This window comes from Corvus moneduloides, chromosome 3 (genome assembly GCF_009650955.1).
Source record: "Corvus moneduloides isolate bCorMon1 chromosome 3, bCorMon1.pri, whole genome shotgun sequence".
Classification (NCBI taxonomy): Eukaryota; Metazoa; Chordata; class Aves; order Passeriformes; family Corvidae; genus Corvus; species Corvus moneduloides.
Window position 1 is genome coordinate 78788878 of NC_045478.1, and position 13099 is coordinate 78801976.

Sequence of the window (13099 nt, forward strand, 5' to 3'; positions counted from 1 at the left end):
AGCTGACATCCGTTTTATTTCATTAATACTTACTTTGTGAACGTTACCAATTTTAATCTCTTGGCTTGGAAATGAAAATGTGTAACTGACTTAGATGTACAAGGGTGATGGAATTAACAAACCCCCACTATCAAAAGGATGCAGTGCATGCTTGAATGAATGAAAATTTGAAATCCTACCACAATTAAACCTTTATTTCAAACACCATGTGCAACTGCCACTTATCCCACAGCCCCCCTCCTTCTCCATGCAAAACAGCGGAGTTCTGAAGCACAAAGCAGCATTTCTGTGTAGAAGTGACAAAGGGGTTAAAAGGAAGGCTGTCTTTCACTTGCTAATCCCAGGTCTTTGTCCAAGATCTGCTCCGGATTTTTTTTTTTAGCTGGAATAAATTAAATCACTGGCAGAGGACCACCTGCTGAGAAAGCAGGCTTTGTACTCCGAGAGCATTCCCACATGGGTGCAGTGTTCCTCTGTTGTCACACGGTGGGGCCATGCTGCAAGGGTACAAAGCACCGTCTGAAACCAGTTTGGGAGCCCTTCCTCCTAGGCTGGGTTCGTTTACGAGCTACAATCATCAGGAAGGTAAAGGCTTTGGAAGAAGCACCATCTCAGGGGTAAAGGCCGGCAGTCGTGACCTTTGTTTCACTGGAGCATTGCTTTGTGTGAGTGAATCTCCAGGCCTTACAGGCTTCTGCAACAGATATTCTTGGCCAGATTTCCAATTGTTGATGCAGTGCATCTCTTCTGAGGGCTTTTCTTGCTGCAGCACGGACAGAAATACCTCTCGTAGGCAGAACTCGGAGGCTGGGATCTCAGCGTCCTGCTGGCTGTGCCACTGGCTCAGCCTGTGACTCTGCGTGTGGTGTTTGGTACTGGTGCATGGGCAGTGCCCAAGTCTGCTGTGCCAAAACTGACTCAAATAGCAAGGAACAGGAAAGGCAAGAAGAATAGTCAAGGCCAACAAAGATCATGCTGGATTTATTTACCCTTTATTTTTGTGTAGCTGCTGTGAAAATCAGCTGATTTTTCTACTTACCTGGCGGTGGGGCTTAATACTTGATTTACCTTGCAATTGTGGATAGAAATGTCAAAAAAGATGATGGTGTAAGACGTTAGATATTGTCTTACTTACTCAAAAATTGTTTTTGCTGATCATACCTTCTGGGAAGAGAAAATGTACGGAGTACTTTCCTTTAAGCTTGAAATGCATCAGTAGCTTCCTATTTGTTTACTTCTTGATGCAGTTCCGGAGCTTCTGGATAACAGAAGGCTCCCTCCAAAGCTATCTTTATGGGTTAAAACATAATAATATGAATAAAGGAGTACTTTGAGAGATTTCTGTACCATTATTACTGAACCATTAAATGTCTCCAGTGATACAGTTTGTTGATGATACTGAACTGAGTGGGGAAGTGAACACTTGGGACAGGAGAGGCAAGCTGCAGGAAGACCTGGATATGTTGGAAGGCTGGGCTAACAAAAACCTTGTGAAGTTCAACAAAGACAAACACAGGGTCTTGCACCTGGGAAAACATAATCCAAGAGTCCAGCACAGCACAGGCTGGGATCTGCCCATCTGGGGAGCAGCTCTGTGGAAAGGGAGCTGGGGGTGCCAGTGAACAACAGGCTCGGTATGAGTGAACGTGGGCTTTTGTGGCAAAGAAATCCAATGGGATATTCAATCCCATCAACAACTGCATCACCAGAAGAGAGAAAGAAGTCATTTTCCCACTCTCTTCCATGCTTGTCAGGCCACACCAGGAGTAATGTGATCAATTTTATTCCCGGCTATGCAAAAAAGATGTGGACAGGCAGGACAAGGTCCAGGGAGGGGCCACAATGATGATCAAATGACAGGGAACTCTTCCATGGGAGGAAAGGACAACTGGGTTTGTTTGGCCTTGAGAAAATAAGGTTTAGGGGGAGACCTTATCACTGTGTTCCTGTATTTAAAGGGTGGCTACAAAGATGAAGACTCCCTTTTTACAAGGAATCACATGGAAAACACAAAAGCTAATGGTAAAACTGAGGACATTCCAATTGGACACAGGAGGAAAATTTTTCACAGAGAGAACAATTGGCCATTGGAGTAATCTCCCCAGGGAAGTGGTGGATTCCTCAACACAGAACAATTTTAAATTTTTTTTTCAGCTAAATGACTGCTTGATTTTTTTCAATGAGAAACATACAAAAGTGCCATTGTAAGCAGTACTGACATTTGCTGCTGAATGATCAGTGATGTATTCTGCAAGTAGTCAAAATTCCTGAAAAGGAGGAGGCTCCTGTTACTGTACCTACCCAGTAATATTTATGTCACAGACAAGTGGAAGTGAAACCTGTCTTGCTATGGAGCAGTACTCACTCATCTGTATTCACACACCTTTTGTAAAAAATGTGAAAGTTTTTTTTTTTTTTTTAATTAACTTTAAAGTCTGGAAAATTTGTGAAAGAAAGTGTGTCCCTGTGACCTTCTCAGAAATTTTAGTCTAGGAGAGCCCTCCAGCAAACCTGTCGGCAGTTCTTCAAGAGAATCTGTGAAGAATAAATAAATGCCCTCCAAGTGCCTAAGCTGTATTGCCATCTCTTGGATACTGACGTTTTTGTACCTATTTCTGAAGATGATAGCAAACAAAAACGACCAAATCAGTTTTGTCTTTTGTAAGAGTCTTCTAATGCAAGCATAGAGTGGCAAGAGGTACAGGCCTGCCAGTGGTGAGTGCTTGGTCCTTTCTAGGTGTAGACTTGTTTATGTCAGGAGAGCTTTATTCTGACATGTGCTTCTGAGGTTTCTCTTTTAAGATTGGTGGAGACCAATTTCTGCCCCAGAGCAATTGTCATTATTTTAATTACATTTTTTAGAAGTTGGATTCAGAATTGCTTCTTGAAAGAAGTTCCACAGATGATCTGCTCTGAATTAGACATCTTCTTGTGGAGGCTGCTGCAGGGCCTGGACCCTCTTTTCAGCTGGGAAGTCACTGTAATGCTTTTTCAGTTCTTCCCCACAACCAGAGGACAGGGTGTTTTTTTGCTGATAGCTGGCAGAGAGGATTCGGAAAGCAAACAAAGAATAAAAGGAGAGGAAAATCAGGGACAGGTCCCCTGTTGATTCATCCATTCAGGTTTTCTGTTAGGTTCAGGTATCCCTGCTTTTATTTTTACAGCCTCTGCTTGAGGGATTGGTTCTCCAGGCTTTCACAGAGCTGTGCTGGGGCTGCTCAGGAACGTGCACAAAACGGACACATTGCTGCCCTAAGGATGATGACCATGGGTTGCTTCTGCTGTAGGAAGGGAGAGAAGCAAAAGAGCAGGAATGGAGGTCTAGGATGCATCCAGTCTATTGTCAAGACTCTTTGCTGAGATAGCTTTGTTAATGATTTGATTTTGGGTAGGAGTTAGCAGCTTCCAAGACAGAAGGAAGTTTCTGGTAGCTGAAAGGAGAGCACCTTTGAAAACCAGGCTGTTCCTGATTTTCAGTGCGTCTTAAACATCCATTGCTTTATTTGGTGTGCTCCAAGCACCTAGAAACCTTTCTGGGCAATGGGCCACCACGTGTGCAGTAGTGTGAACTGTGAGCAGGCACTCGCTGTCCCTGCACACTGCCAGGTGTGAGAGACAGTGGGTGGGAGAAGAAACAACATTGTAGGAAGAAGTGATTGATTTGTGTTTAGTTTTTTTATGCCAGTTTTAGAGCAGCACGTGGGAGTTCCCTCCAGTAACCCCACAGAAGAGTATTCTTGGGTTTGGGGTTTGTTAATATCCCAGGAAAAGAAAGGAAGAGTAAAGGACCATGTTACCAAAAAAAAAAAAAAAAAAATCAGAATTTCATGTTGGGGCATAAGCAGGCAAATCCATAAAAGACAATTTGATCAATACTTCCATTGGTAAATTATGTGGTCTGTGCAAACAAAGCTTCAGCTTTATCAGAGAGTGTATTAACTCATGGAGGGAAGGCTGATTTATCACACTTCATCCAGTAATTGTCAGCCCATAATCCCCTGAAGACAAAGTAGCCATCCATGCTTATCACTTGAGGAGAGACACTAGAACAAACAGATGCTGATTTTAGCCTGGCAAGAAAACATTGCCACTTGAGCACAGCTGGTCTGCCCAAATGCAAGTAGCTGCTGCTTGTTCCTGAGGCTCAGGAGTGCAGCTGATTTTGAGCACCCATGGCTGGGAGTAAAGCTCAGGGCTTTGTGGTGGCTTTGGTGTTGCACCTGCTGCAGGTCACCTGTGTGCTTTGCTTGCTGAGGCCTTACCTCTCTGGCTTTTGACACAGACAGGAGTCTTCCCTGTAAGAGATTTGTGAAGTTTGCAGAAATTTTAATGCTCTGTGGGTATCTAAGGGAACTGAGTTGGTTTTTTTTTTAACTGCTACAGAGATGGGTGATACAGCATTATTTAGCTGATCCACAGTATCTCCAGTGATGACCAGAAAATATGTTGACTGACTGCATAATTTCTGCCCCTTTCGTCTTCTCACCAGATGTATGTGAATCTTGCTGTTGCTTTAGTGTGCATTTTACTCTCTTTTCTAGGTTTTATTGAGATTGTTCAGTGTTTTCGGGAGACAGCTATGCAAATGTCAGCTGCTAGTACCTGATTTCTTTAGACTGAAATTTAAAATATGTCCATGGAAGTTTTCATAACCTAAGCCCATAATACTGAGAGCCTAGAGTATGTGCCTCCTGGTGCCACATGCAAAGGAAGTGTGACTAAGAAACCTGTTATTAGCAGCTTGTATTTTGTTTGTGCAGTGACATCTAAGGGACTTTCTAAGCAACTTATTTTCCCTTGCTGTAAAGGAAGATTTTTTACTGCGGCAAGAGGCAAATCTGTTCTTCAGATCTCAGCCTGTGCTGTATTGTCTGGATGAGGAGAAACCTGTGGAAGAGAAATAGTTTTGTTCCTGAGCCATGGAAACTTCACCAGCTGGAAACCTCCTTTGACCCACACGCCCTTTCCCTGCAATAGCACCACACCTCTGATCCTGTTTTTGGAAGAGAATATGTAGCTGTGCTGTCTTAATGCAGGCAGTATCTGGAAGATGGGCTCACCTTTGCATCCACGTCCAGGATGTTGAGGAGGAGTTGTGGCATCTTTCTTCCTGCCACACTGTAGCAGTGGTAATGTTTAGAATTAGCTTCTGCACATGATTCCTAGGGACTTCAGAGGGCAGAAACTTGCCCTTGGAGCTCTCAGCACTTTTCATCTTCAAAGTGCATTATAATCATTAGTACATTAATTAGGCATTCTCCCCTTCCATTCTGCTAACTAGATTTATTAAGCTGAATGTATTTATCTTTGGGCAGCTTCTACAAGCAATTGAATGAATAATTTTCCTAATAACTTTAATAGCAAAGACATGAAAAGGAACAGGGATGATGAGAACAGGAAATCAAGGCAAATAAAGCTGTGCTATGAAAGGAGAGGAACAATTTGATTCTAGGTGTAATTCCACCTACCCCTGCAATTCCCAGCTGACAGCTGTGCATCCTTTCTTGCTTCTGCCTTCCCTAACCTACATGGAATTACACATCTATGTAACATTTATGCTAGCACACACAGATGCAAAAAAAAGGAGGTCATGGATGACTGGGATCTGCAGAAAAGGAGAACATGAAAATAGCTTGCAATTGCAAGGTGAGGAAAGCCTATGTGAATGTTTGACTTTTACATATGCTTGTATCTTAGGTGTTTCTATGAGAGCTGGTATAATCTAGCAGAGTGTTCCACAGTGGGTGAGCTGCAAGGGTGGAGGAAGGTCATGAAAGACTATGTCAGGCAGTTTAAGGTGTTGAAAACTGTCATCTAAAGCAAATGAAATCCTGATTTCCTTCTCTGTCTTTACCCTTCAAGCATTGTCGGTTGTGCCCTCAAAGCACATGAAATACACGATGGGTAGTTGTTACAATACACATGCAGTTTTGCTCATACACTTGCAGTAAATGTTGGTGGAAGAACACAAAAGATTTTCTCTGAAAAAGTACATGTTCCCAAAAGTTCAAAGACTTGTTGACTTAGTGGCTGGAGTGCTGCACTGTGAATTTAGTGATTTTTTTGCAGTGCTCTGCCGTTTGCCAAGTGATTTCACCTCTGTCTTCTTCCTGTCTTGTTTATTTAGATTCACAAGCTTAAGACCAGGAGGGACTGCTAGATCATCTTGCCAGACCTCTTGTGTATCACATCACAGTCGATTCAGCTTGATATAGTTACTGCTGTAGTGAACCCAATAACCTGTGGGTGGGTGCAACATATCATCCATGAAGCCAAATTTTTGACATTAAGCTCTTCAGGGCAGGAGTTGTGTTCTATCCATGCTTTAATTAGAGATTCTCAGCAGTGCTGTTAAACCAATATTAACACCAAGAAAAATAACACCACGAGTAATACCAATAATGTTAATTATAATAAAATCTATTAATATTTTATTGGTTAAGTTTGTTAGGTTGCTTGTTTTGTGTTGAATTTTCTTTTTAACTGTGAAGCCAGCCACTATATATGAACCGTAGCTTTCAGAAAGGAGACGAAGAGGTGGCTTTTCAATTCTGGTGTGCAAATACTTCTGCAGAGCAGCAGACGAGGTATTGGATGGGCTCTTTAACGCAGTGGAGGAGGTTGTAAAAAAAAAAACCCCAAACCAGCATAGCCAGGAGCTGCTCTCCAGCAATGCAGATTGTCAGTAAGTTGATCTCCATACAGCAGTAAGGGAGTAAAATGTTACTGCTGATGGCATGCAGGATAAATGCTCTGAGTCTCAAATGTAGATTTTAATAAACATGGGGAATCAGCCCATTCTTCTATCTCTTAATTCCCAATTTAAGGATCACATAGTCTGCCTGTGCCATTTTGATGGAAAGTGGCTTGTCAAATGGAGCAAGTTGGGGGTTTTTTGTAAGAATTCTTTCAGCTAATGTGGATTTGACACTCCCACAGCTTTGCTCAAACTCTGTCAGACCAGGGAGATGTTTGTCAGCATCCTCTTTTACTGGAAGAGCTAACCTAGTCTGAAATCTTGAAGGAATAAAACCTTGACTTAAAATAGAAGTGTTTGTGACAGGACAGGGCGATAGGAATGGAAGGATCCTTCCTAACCACCTGCCGGGCTGTCAGAGGAGCTCATCTCTTCCCCTTGTCGCCCTTGGCTGTCTAGAATTTGCCATGGATTGCAGGCAGGCTGTGAAGGGGCCGGGCGAGATGAACATGTGCACTGAGAAGTGACTGGAGTTTATTTGTTGTGACAGGAATGGTGCCCCCTCCACCACCGGCAGTCACTTCCTACAGCCCTGGGATGGAGAAGTTTCAGCTGGTTTAACCAAAGCAGTGCAGGGCTGTATCAATCTCTCTGCACCCTCTTGGAGGTTACTTTCCCCACAGCATCATCAGTGGAGCAAAGCTGTGGTCTTGCCTCAGACCCAGCAGCTCCGAGCCTGATCCATTTCCCCAAACCCCTGGAGAGGATGGTTAAAAATAAAATGCTGAGTTGCAGAGAAGCTAACACACTTCTGCTCTCTCTGGTCCCTGCTGTGGGACAGTGGGACAGTAGCCTTTTGCCCACAGACAGAACAAACACAGCTGGTGAAACTCAAGGTAGTACCTGGAGGAGATGCAGCTAGGTCAATGCAACCATGAGGAGCTGCCTCTGAAATCCCAGGGTACTGCTGGTCCTGCATACTCAGGGTGGAACTCAGCCCTCTCACAATTCCCACTCTGCCCAGCAGTAGGTGTGTGCTGCAGATGGAGGCACTCACAGCACCAGCAGGCAGACTAGCTCTTGGCTGGTTTCCCACAGATGCCAAAGCTCAAAAATGAAGTTTCAATCCTGGCTGCTAATTGACTTGGAGGTATGGGGGGTGCTGTCTTCCCTTTAGCTCTTGTTACCCTGGCACCTCAGGGGCTGCCGTCACAAACACCTTGTTTAAAGCTGGCCAAAGGATAGCCAGATGTACTGCAGTTATTTACACCTTTGGTGGCAAAACAGACATGCCTTGGCTTTAAAGCCTTGCCTTGGGCTTCACACAAGAATGGATTCTCTTTCTTAGAGCAACATGGGAGTTGTTCTGCAGCAAAAGAGAAGGGAGTGAAACTGGACCAGAGCAAAATTAGGTTTATGGTTGCAGGGCTTGTAATGCAGTTTCCCCTCTGTAGCTAGAACTGAGCTTTAAGCCTTGTTCATTGAATGAGATAAGCCACTAAGACTTCATTACTTTAAGGTTCAGTGATAACACTCCTGTTGTCTAGGAACTGGAAAGCTTGGGAGTCCATCCTTTTGGGACAATTTTGAAAGGAAATATTCACAAATTCAGATGCAGGTTTGTTTCATGGTTTTGTTTCAAAGCTAGTAGGAAATGTTCAAGTCAAAAGCTCCCTGGAAGAAATTGCCAGTGCAACTCAGTTCGAAGCAAGGTCTGCCCTGCTGTTTCTATTCATAGTACTTCAAGAATGTGTTTATTTAGTTTTTTCAAAGACAGCTGGGGTGGGAATTTCAGTATGGAATGGGAAAGGTTAAGGCTAAAAAGCTTAAACAAAAAAGCCCCACCATGGTAGCCCTGTCTTCCCTTTCTTTTGGAGCCAATGTAGGCTGCAGGTGAGCAAGGCCACAGGGAGACTAATTTCTTGCAGCTGACAGATGTTAGCTGGAGCAGTGGACTTCCAGAACTTTGAAAAGCAGCCCTTGGAGACTGCATGGTGTATGTTACAGTATGGGTGGTTGCATTCTCCTTGCCTTGGATTCCCACAGGATGTGGCACTTCTCCCTCTCGAGGTGTTTAGCACTCGAGGGGAGCCCTACCCAACTGTGGCTGCATAACCTGGGATGTGGCATGCACTCCCTGTGTTGTAGCCTCTGTTAAAGGTAATGTCTTCCACCACTCTCTGACAGAGCAAAGGTTGAGGTGGCTCTGTGCTCAGCTCTTGCGGGTGGCTATGTTCACGAGCCTTCATCTTGCCCAGGTGCTCGTCTCCAGTGCTGGGCAGGGTCATCTCTGTCAGGCAGCTTGTCCAACCTTGCTAAGTGCCATGTTCCAGCATCTGCAGTATTTCACCCCTTTGTGCACTTCCTCTGTTTGCACAGTGATTACAGAAATAAGTTTTGCCTGCACTACAGCATTCCTTAGGTTCCAGAAATGTGGGTTATTATTGTGATTGTTAAATACAAGCAAAGTTGCAGTTTAGTACTGAGGGTGAAATATTCCCCCAGCCAGATGTGGTAACTGTTCATAACTCTCAGGCTTCTGAGAGCTTGAATTGGTCTGAGAAATGAATGTGGTGTGTAGGACAGCTTGAGATGAAGCCAGCCTCTGCAGCAAACTTCTGAGCAGCTTCACCTGCTCTAAATTTTTCAACCTTCTTTAGCTCTTGTTTTCAATATGCACCTTCGGAAATGCCTTCTCTTTCCCTGATTCTGCTAACAACAGCTTCTGGGGGTCTTCTGCAACAGTATGAAAATTGTAAGCCTGCCATTTGCCAGTCTGTTGATGGGCCATCTGTATTAAGCCATGCTACTGTGTTCATCCTTTAGCTCCTCCTGTCTTGGGTTGGGTGTTTTCACAGCTAAGAGTTGATCAGATGTGCTCATCTCATTTTGTGAGCCAAGGAAAGATTCTCAACATCTGCAAGAACTCTGCCCTGCCCTTTCGGGGAGGGTGGGGAACCCCAACGTTTTGTAGCCATATGGTTTTGGCTGATTTCTGGCTTTAATAATTTCCTCTTGGCAGAGGACTATCCAGCTCTCTATAGTCTCTACCAGGAACTGACTCATGGAAATTGAGTTTTCCCTCAATGCATTGTGAGAGCGAATATCTATGTGTATTTGAAGAAGCTAGTGAGCTAATGTGCAGGTGATGAATATTTCTAAACGTAGGGGGACACCCCATATTTGACTATTTTATATTAAGCTTCTTGTTTTATGCATCAACCATTTGGAGATTCATCTGTTCTAAACTAGAGGTTTGTCTGCCTCATTGCTCACAAATTGCAAAGCTGGTGACCTGAATGTTGTTGCTTTACAGAGGTAAGTGATAGCTGGTAGTGGATGGAATTGATCAAATACCATGGAGATAAGCCTAATATAAAATCCAAACCTTAGTCTTGCTGTCAGCTCTGTGCAGATCTTGTGCCCCCTGTTAGGACATCATGGCCTTAGGCATCATCATCATCTAGGCTTGAATTTGGGATTTGTGGATCTAAAAGCACAACCTGCTATGAGCTGGAAGCTCAGGCAGGCAAGTGCACTGTGACTAAACATGAGGTAAAGCATGTTTGCATAAGCCACAATGAAAAAGATTTAAGCAAATACATTTTAATCTCAGTTTTGTGATAGGCTATGTGTGAATGCAGTCTGCCGCTGCAGCTCAGCTGATAAGCAGTGTCTTCTTGAGCTGTAGCAACTAATCAAGTATGTGAACTGTGAATGGAGGGCACATCGTTGTTACCGTGACACTGAACTGTCTCAGCAGTAATTGACATCCTGTAACTAATAGACAGAGCTGCAGTAGGCAGAGGTTCAGACTGTTTGCCGAAGTGCAGTTGTTTATAGTGGGGATCCAGGCATTTGTCTATTCAGGGGTCTCACAGATAGATGCCTCTGTTACATCAGAAGTGTCTTGGCAGACCAAGCTCTTTAGATTACATGGTATGTCACCTGTTCTGTCAAAAGTTGGGGGTTTTGCATGCTGTTTGTTTTCTGTCACAGGATTAACCACTCCAAAACCAGGGCTTTCTCAGTATCTTCAAGAGTTTATTTCCTACCTTTAAAGATTATTGTCATGGGAAATTTTGTTTGATCTCACACCTGAGTCCATTGGTTCAATTTTATCCTCTTATTTCTGGATAAAAGGAATAAGGGCAGGAGAAGTAGTATTTCTTGCATCAAGGTTTGGAGCCGTGGTATCACCGTTGCCCCTGCTGTGGAGGAGTTTTGGATAGACAGTCTTCAAAGCAGCGATGCCTTTCCCTTACAAGCAGGAAATCTGCTGCCTTTTAGATGTGTCTTTTGATGACCCCCTGACTGATTTCTGATGCTTTTATTTCGAGACACATCCCACTGTACCAGATACACACGCAGCTACAGCCCTAGAAGATTATCTGTATGCTGTTGCACGTGAGCAGGCTGTGCCCAAGGCTCAATCCTGCAGCCTAGCCGGGTATTAGCTGAGAAGCAGGTGATGTGCAGGGAAAAAATGGGGAGTACAGAGCGTGTTTGTTTGGCTCGTGGGGATAGAGAAATGGCAATCTGTGCTCGGGAACAAAGACAATTTGCATTTAATTTCTCTGGGCTGGAGTGCTGGCAACAATGGTAGATGTTCATGTGTAGCACTAAAGCCCCGCGCGGCCGGGGCTGAATGGCCGCCTTTGTTCGGCGCCGGGGCAGCAGGAGCGCAGCAGGCGGGACCGAAGCTCCGTGTCACACAGCGTGGCCACAAGCGGGAGGCGCGGACAGAGAGAGAAACTGGGTGCAGGTAAAGCCTACCCCATCTCTCCTCCTGTCCAGGGGAGGTGCTCAGCAACCTTGGGATGCTCTAAGGGGAAAACAATGCCACCCTCCAGTGGCTGCTGCCCTGTGGGGTTGAGGTCAGTGCCTGTCCGTGCTGGTGTTCACTTCTGCTCTGCTTTGAGGAGGTGAGAAGGGGCTGGCTACAGCTCTTCGCAGAGAACTATGGCCAAGGGTCATTCAGGAGTAAGCCAGGACATGCACAAAGTGCGTCCTGCTCCTGCAGCTACTTGGGATCTGCTCAAGAGATTGAAGAGTCCTAAATCTAACCTGTCTGAGATATGGTCTCCTCCCTAGATGAAGCTTTCAGAAGGTAGTGAAGGATGGTATGAGTGGAGATGGAGTGTCAAGTGTGATGCAGAGACTTGTTCCTCTAGCCGACACCTGAGTTCATCCAGGTGTTAAGTGGTGGATGCCTCCCCAGACTTTGTTGGGGCAGGCTTGGCACTGCTTTAGCAGGCTGTTAGCCTGTCATGCAGCTTGGAAAGCCCCTCCCCAGGAACTCCAGGCACTCCTGGATTGTGAAAAGCCTATCCCCTCAGACTGGTGGCTAGCAGCCACAGAACACGTTGCTGTCTCCATCAGCAGTGTTCTCTTCCCCACAGCCCCAGAAGTCCTTACTCATTGCAGTAGCCGACTTTCTGATACAAGTACCCAAGTGGTGGGAGTTTGTCTGAGACCACCACCAGGCAGCAGGTGAGAGTCTTCTGGTCTCTTACCAGGAGTGGTTTGAAGTCTACTGTTTTCTGTAGAAGGTGGGAGGAAAGTGTGGTATGTAGGATCCTGTTCTCTAGCTCCACAGGGAAATGGTGTTTGGCTTGGGGATTGACCATGCAAAACTCTGACTTAGAAACCTGAGCTTCTCCTGCCTCACCTACCCCATTGTACAGCGCTCACCGTGCCAGCTGAATAAGACATAGTGTTAATTGCACTGTGTGCTCCTAAGCTTCTTCCCATGGCTTTCAGAAAGCTGATTAAGAGAGAGAAAGTAAAGTGGGGATTAATGGGATCCTGGTGGAGGCTTGGGGGGGAAAAAAAAAGGAAATTCCTTGGAGGGGAAAAAGAGGGATTTGAACAGCTGACAGCAAGCCTCTGCAAACAAACCCGGAGAGTTAGGCAGCAGATGGACTAACACTCTCTGGGCTTGTGCCAATGCATCAGATTGATTTTAAAGATGAAGCACCCACTGCCTGGGAAAGAAAGCCCTTGGAGTAGGAGCTCTTCCTGGCAGCTGTTCAAACACTAGCTGCTTTACAGTTCACTTTCGGTGCACCAAGAGGCAGAGAGAAGCACTGGGGACTTGGTATATGAAATATGACCAGCGGGAACTATGGACCAATGAAGTGGTTATTTTTGTAGGGAGGATTGCGCGGAAAATAATGTCCAGTTGCTCAGAAACTTGCATAGTGTGCAATTAAAGAACCAGGAGAGATCAAATGGCCATCAAGTCAAACTCTGTGCCTCCCAGCATGGTGAGTGCTACATCTTTCAAGCAAAGGTGAAGACTTCTCTGGAGTTCAGTTCCAGAGGGGAATTATTTTGCTGGGCCTCAGCTGTAGACCTTGCTGTAGATCAGCTTATGTCATGAGGTATGACTGCTGTCCT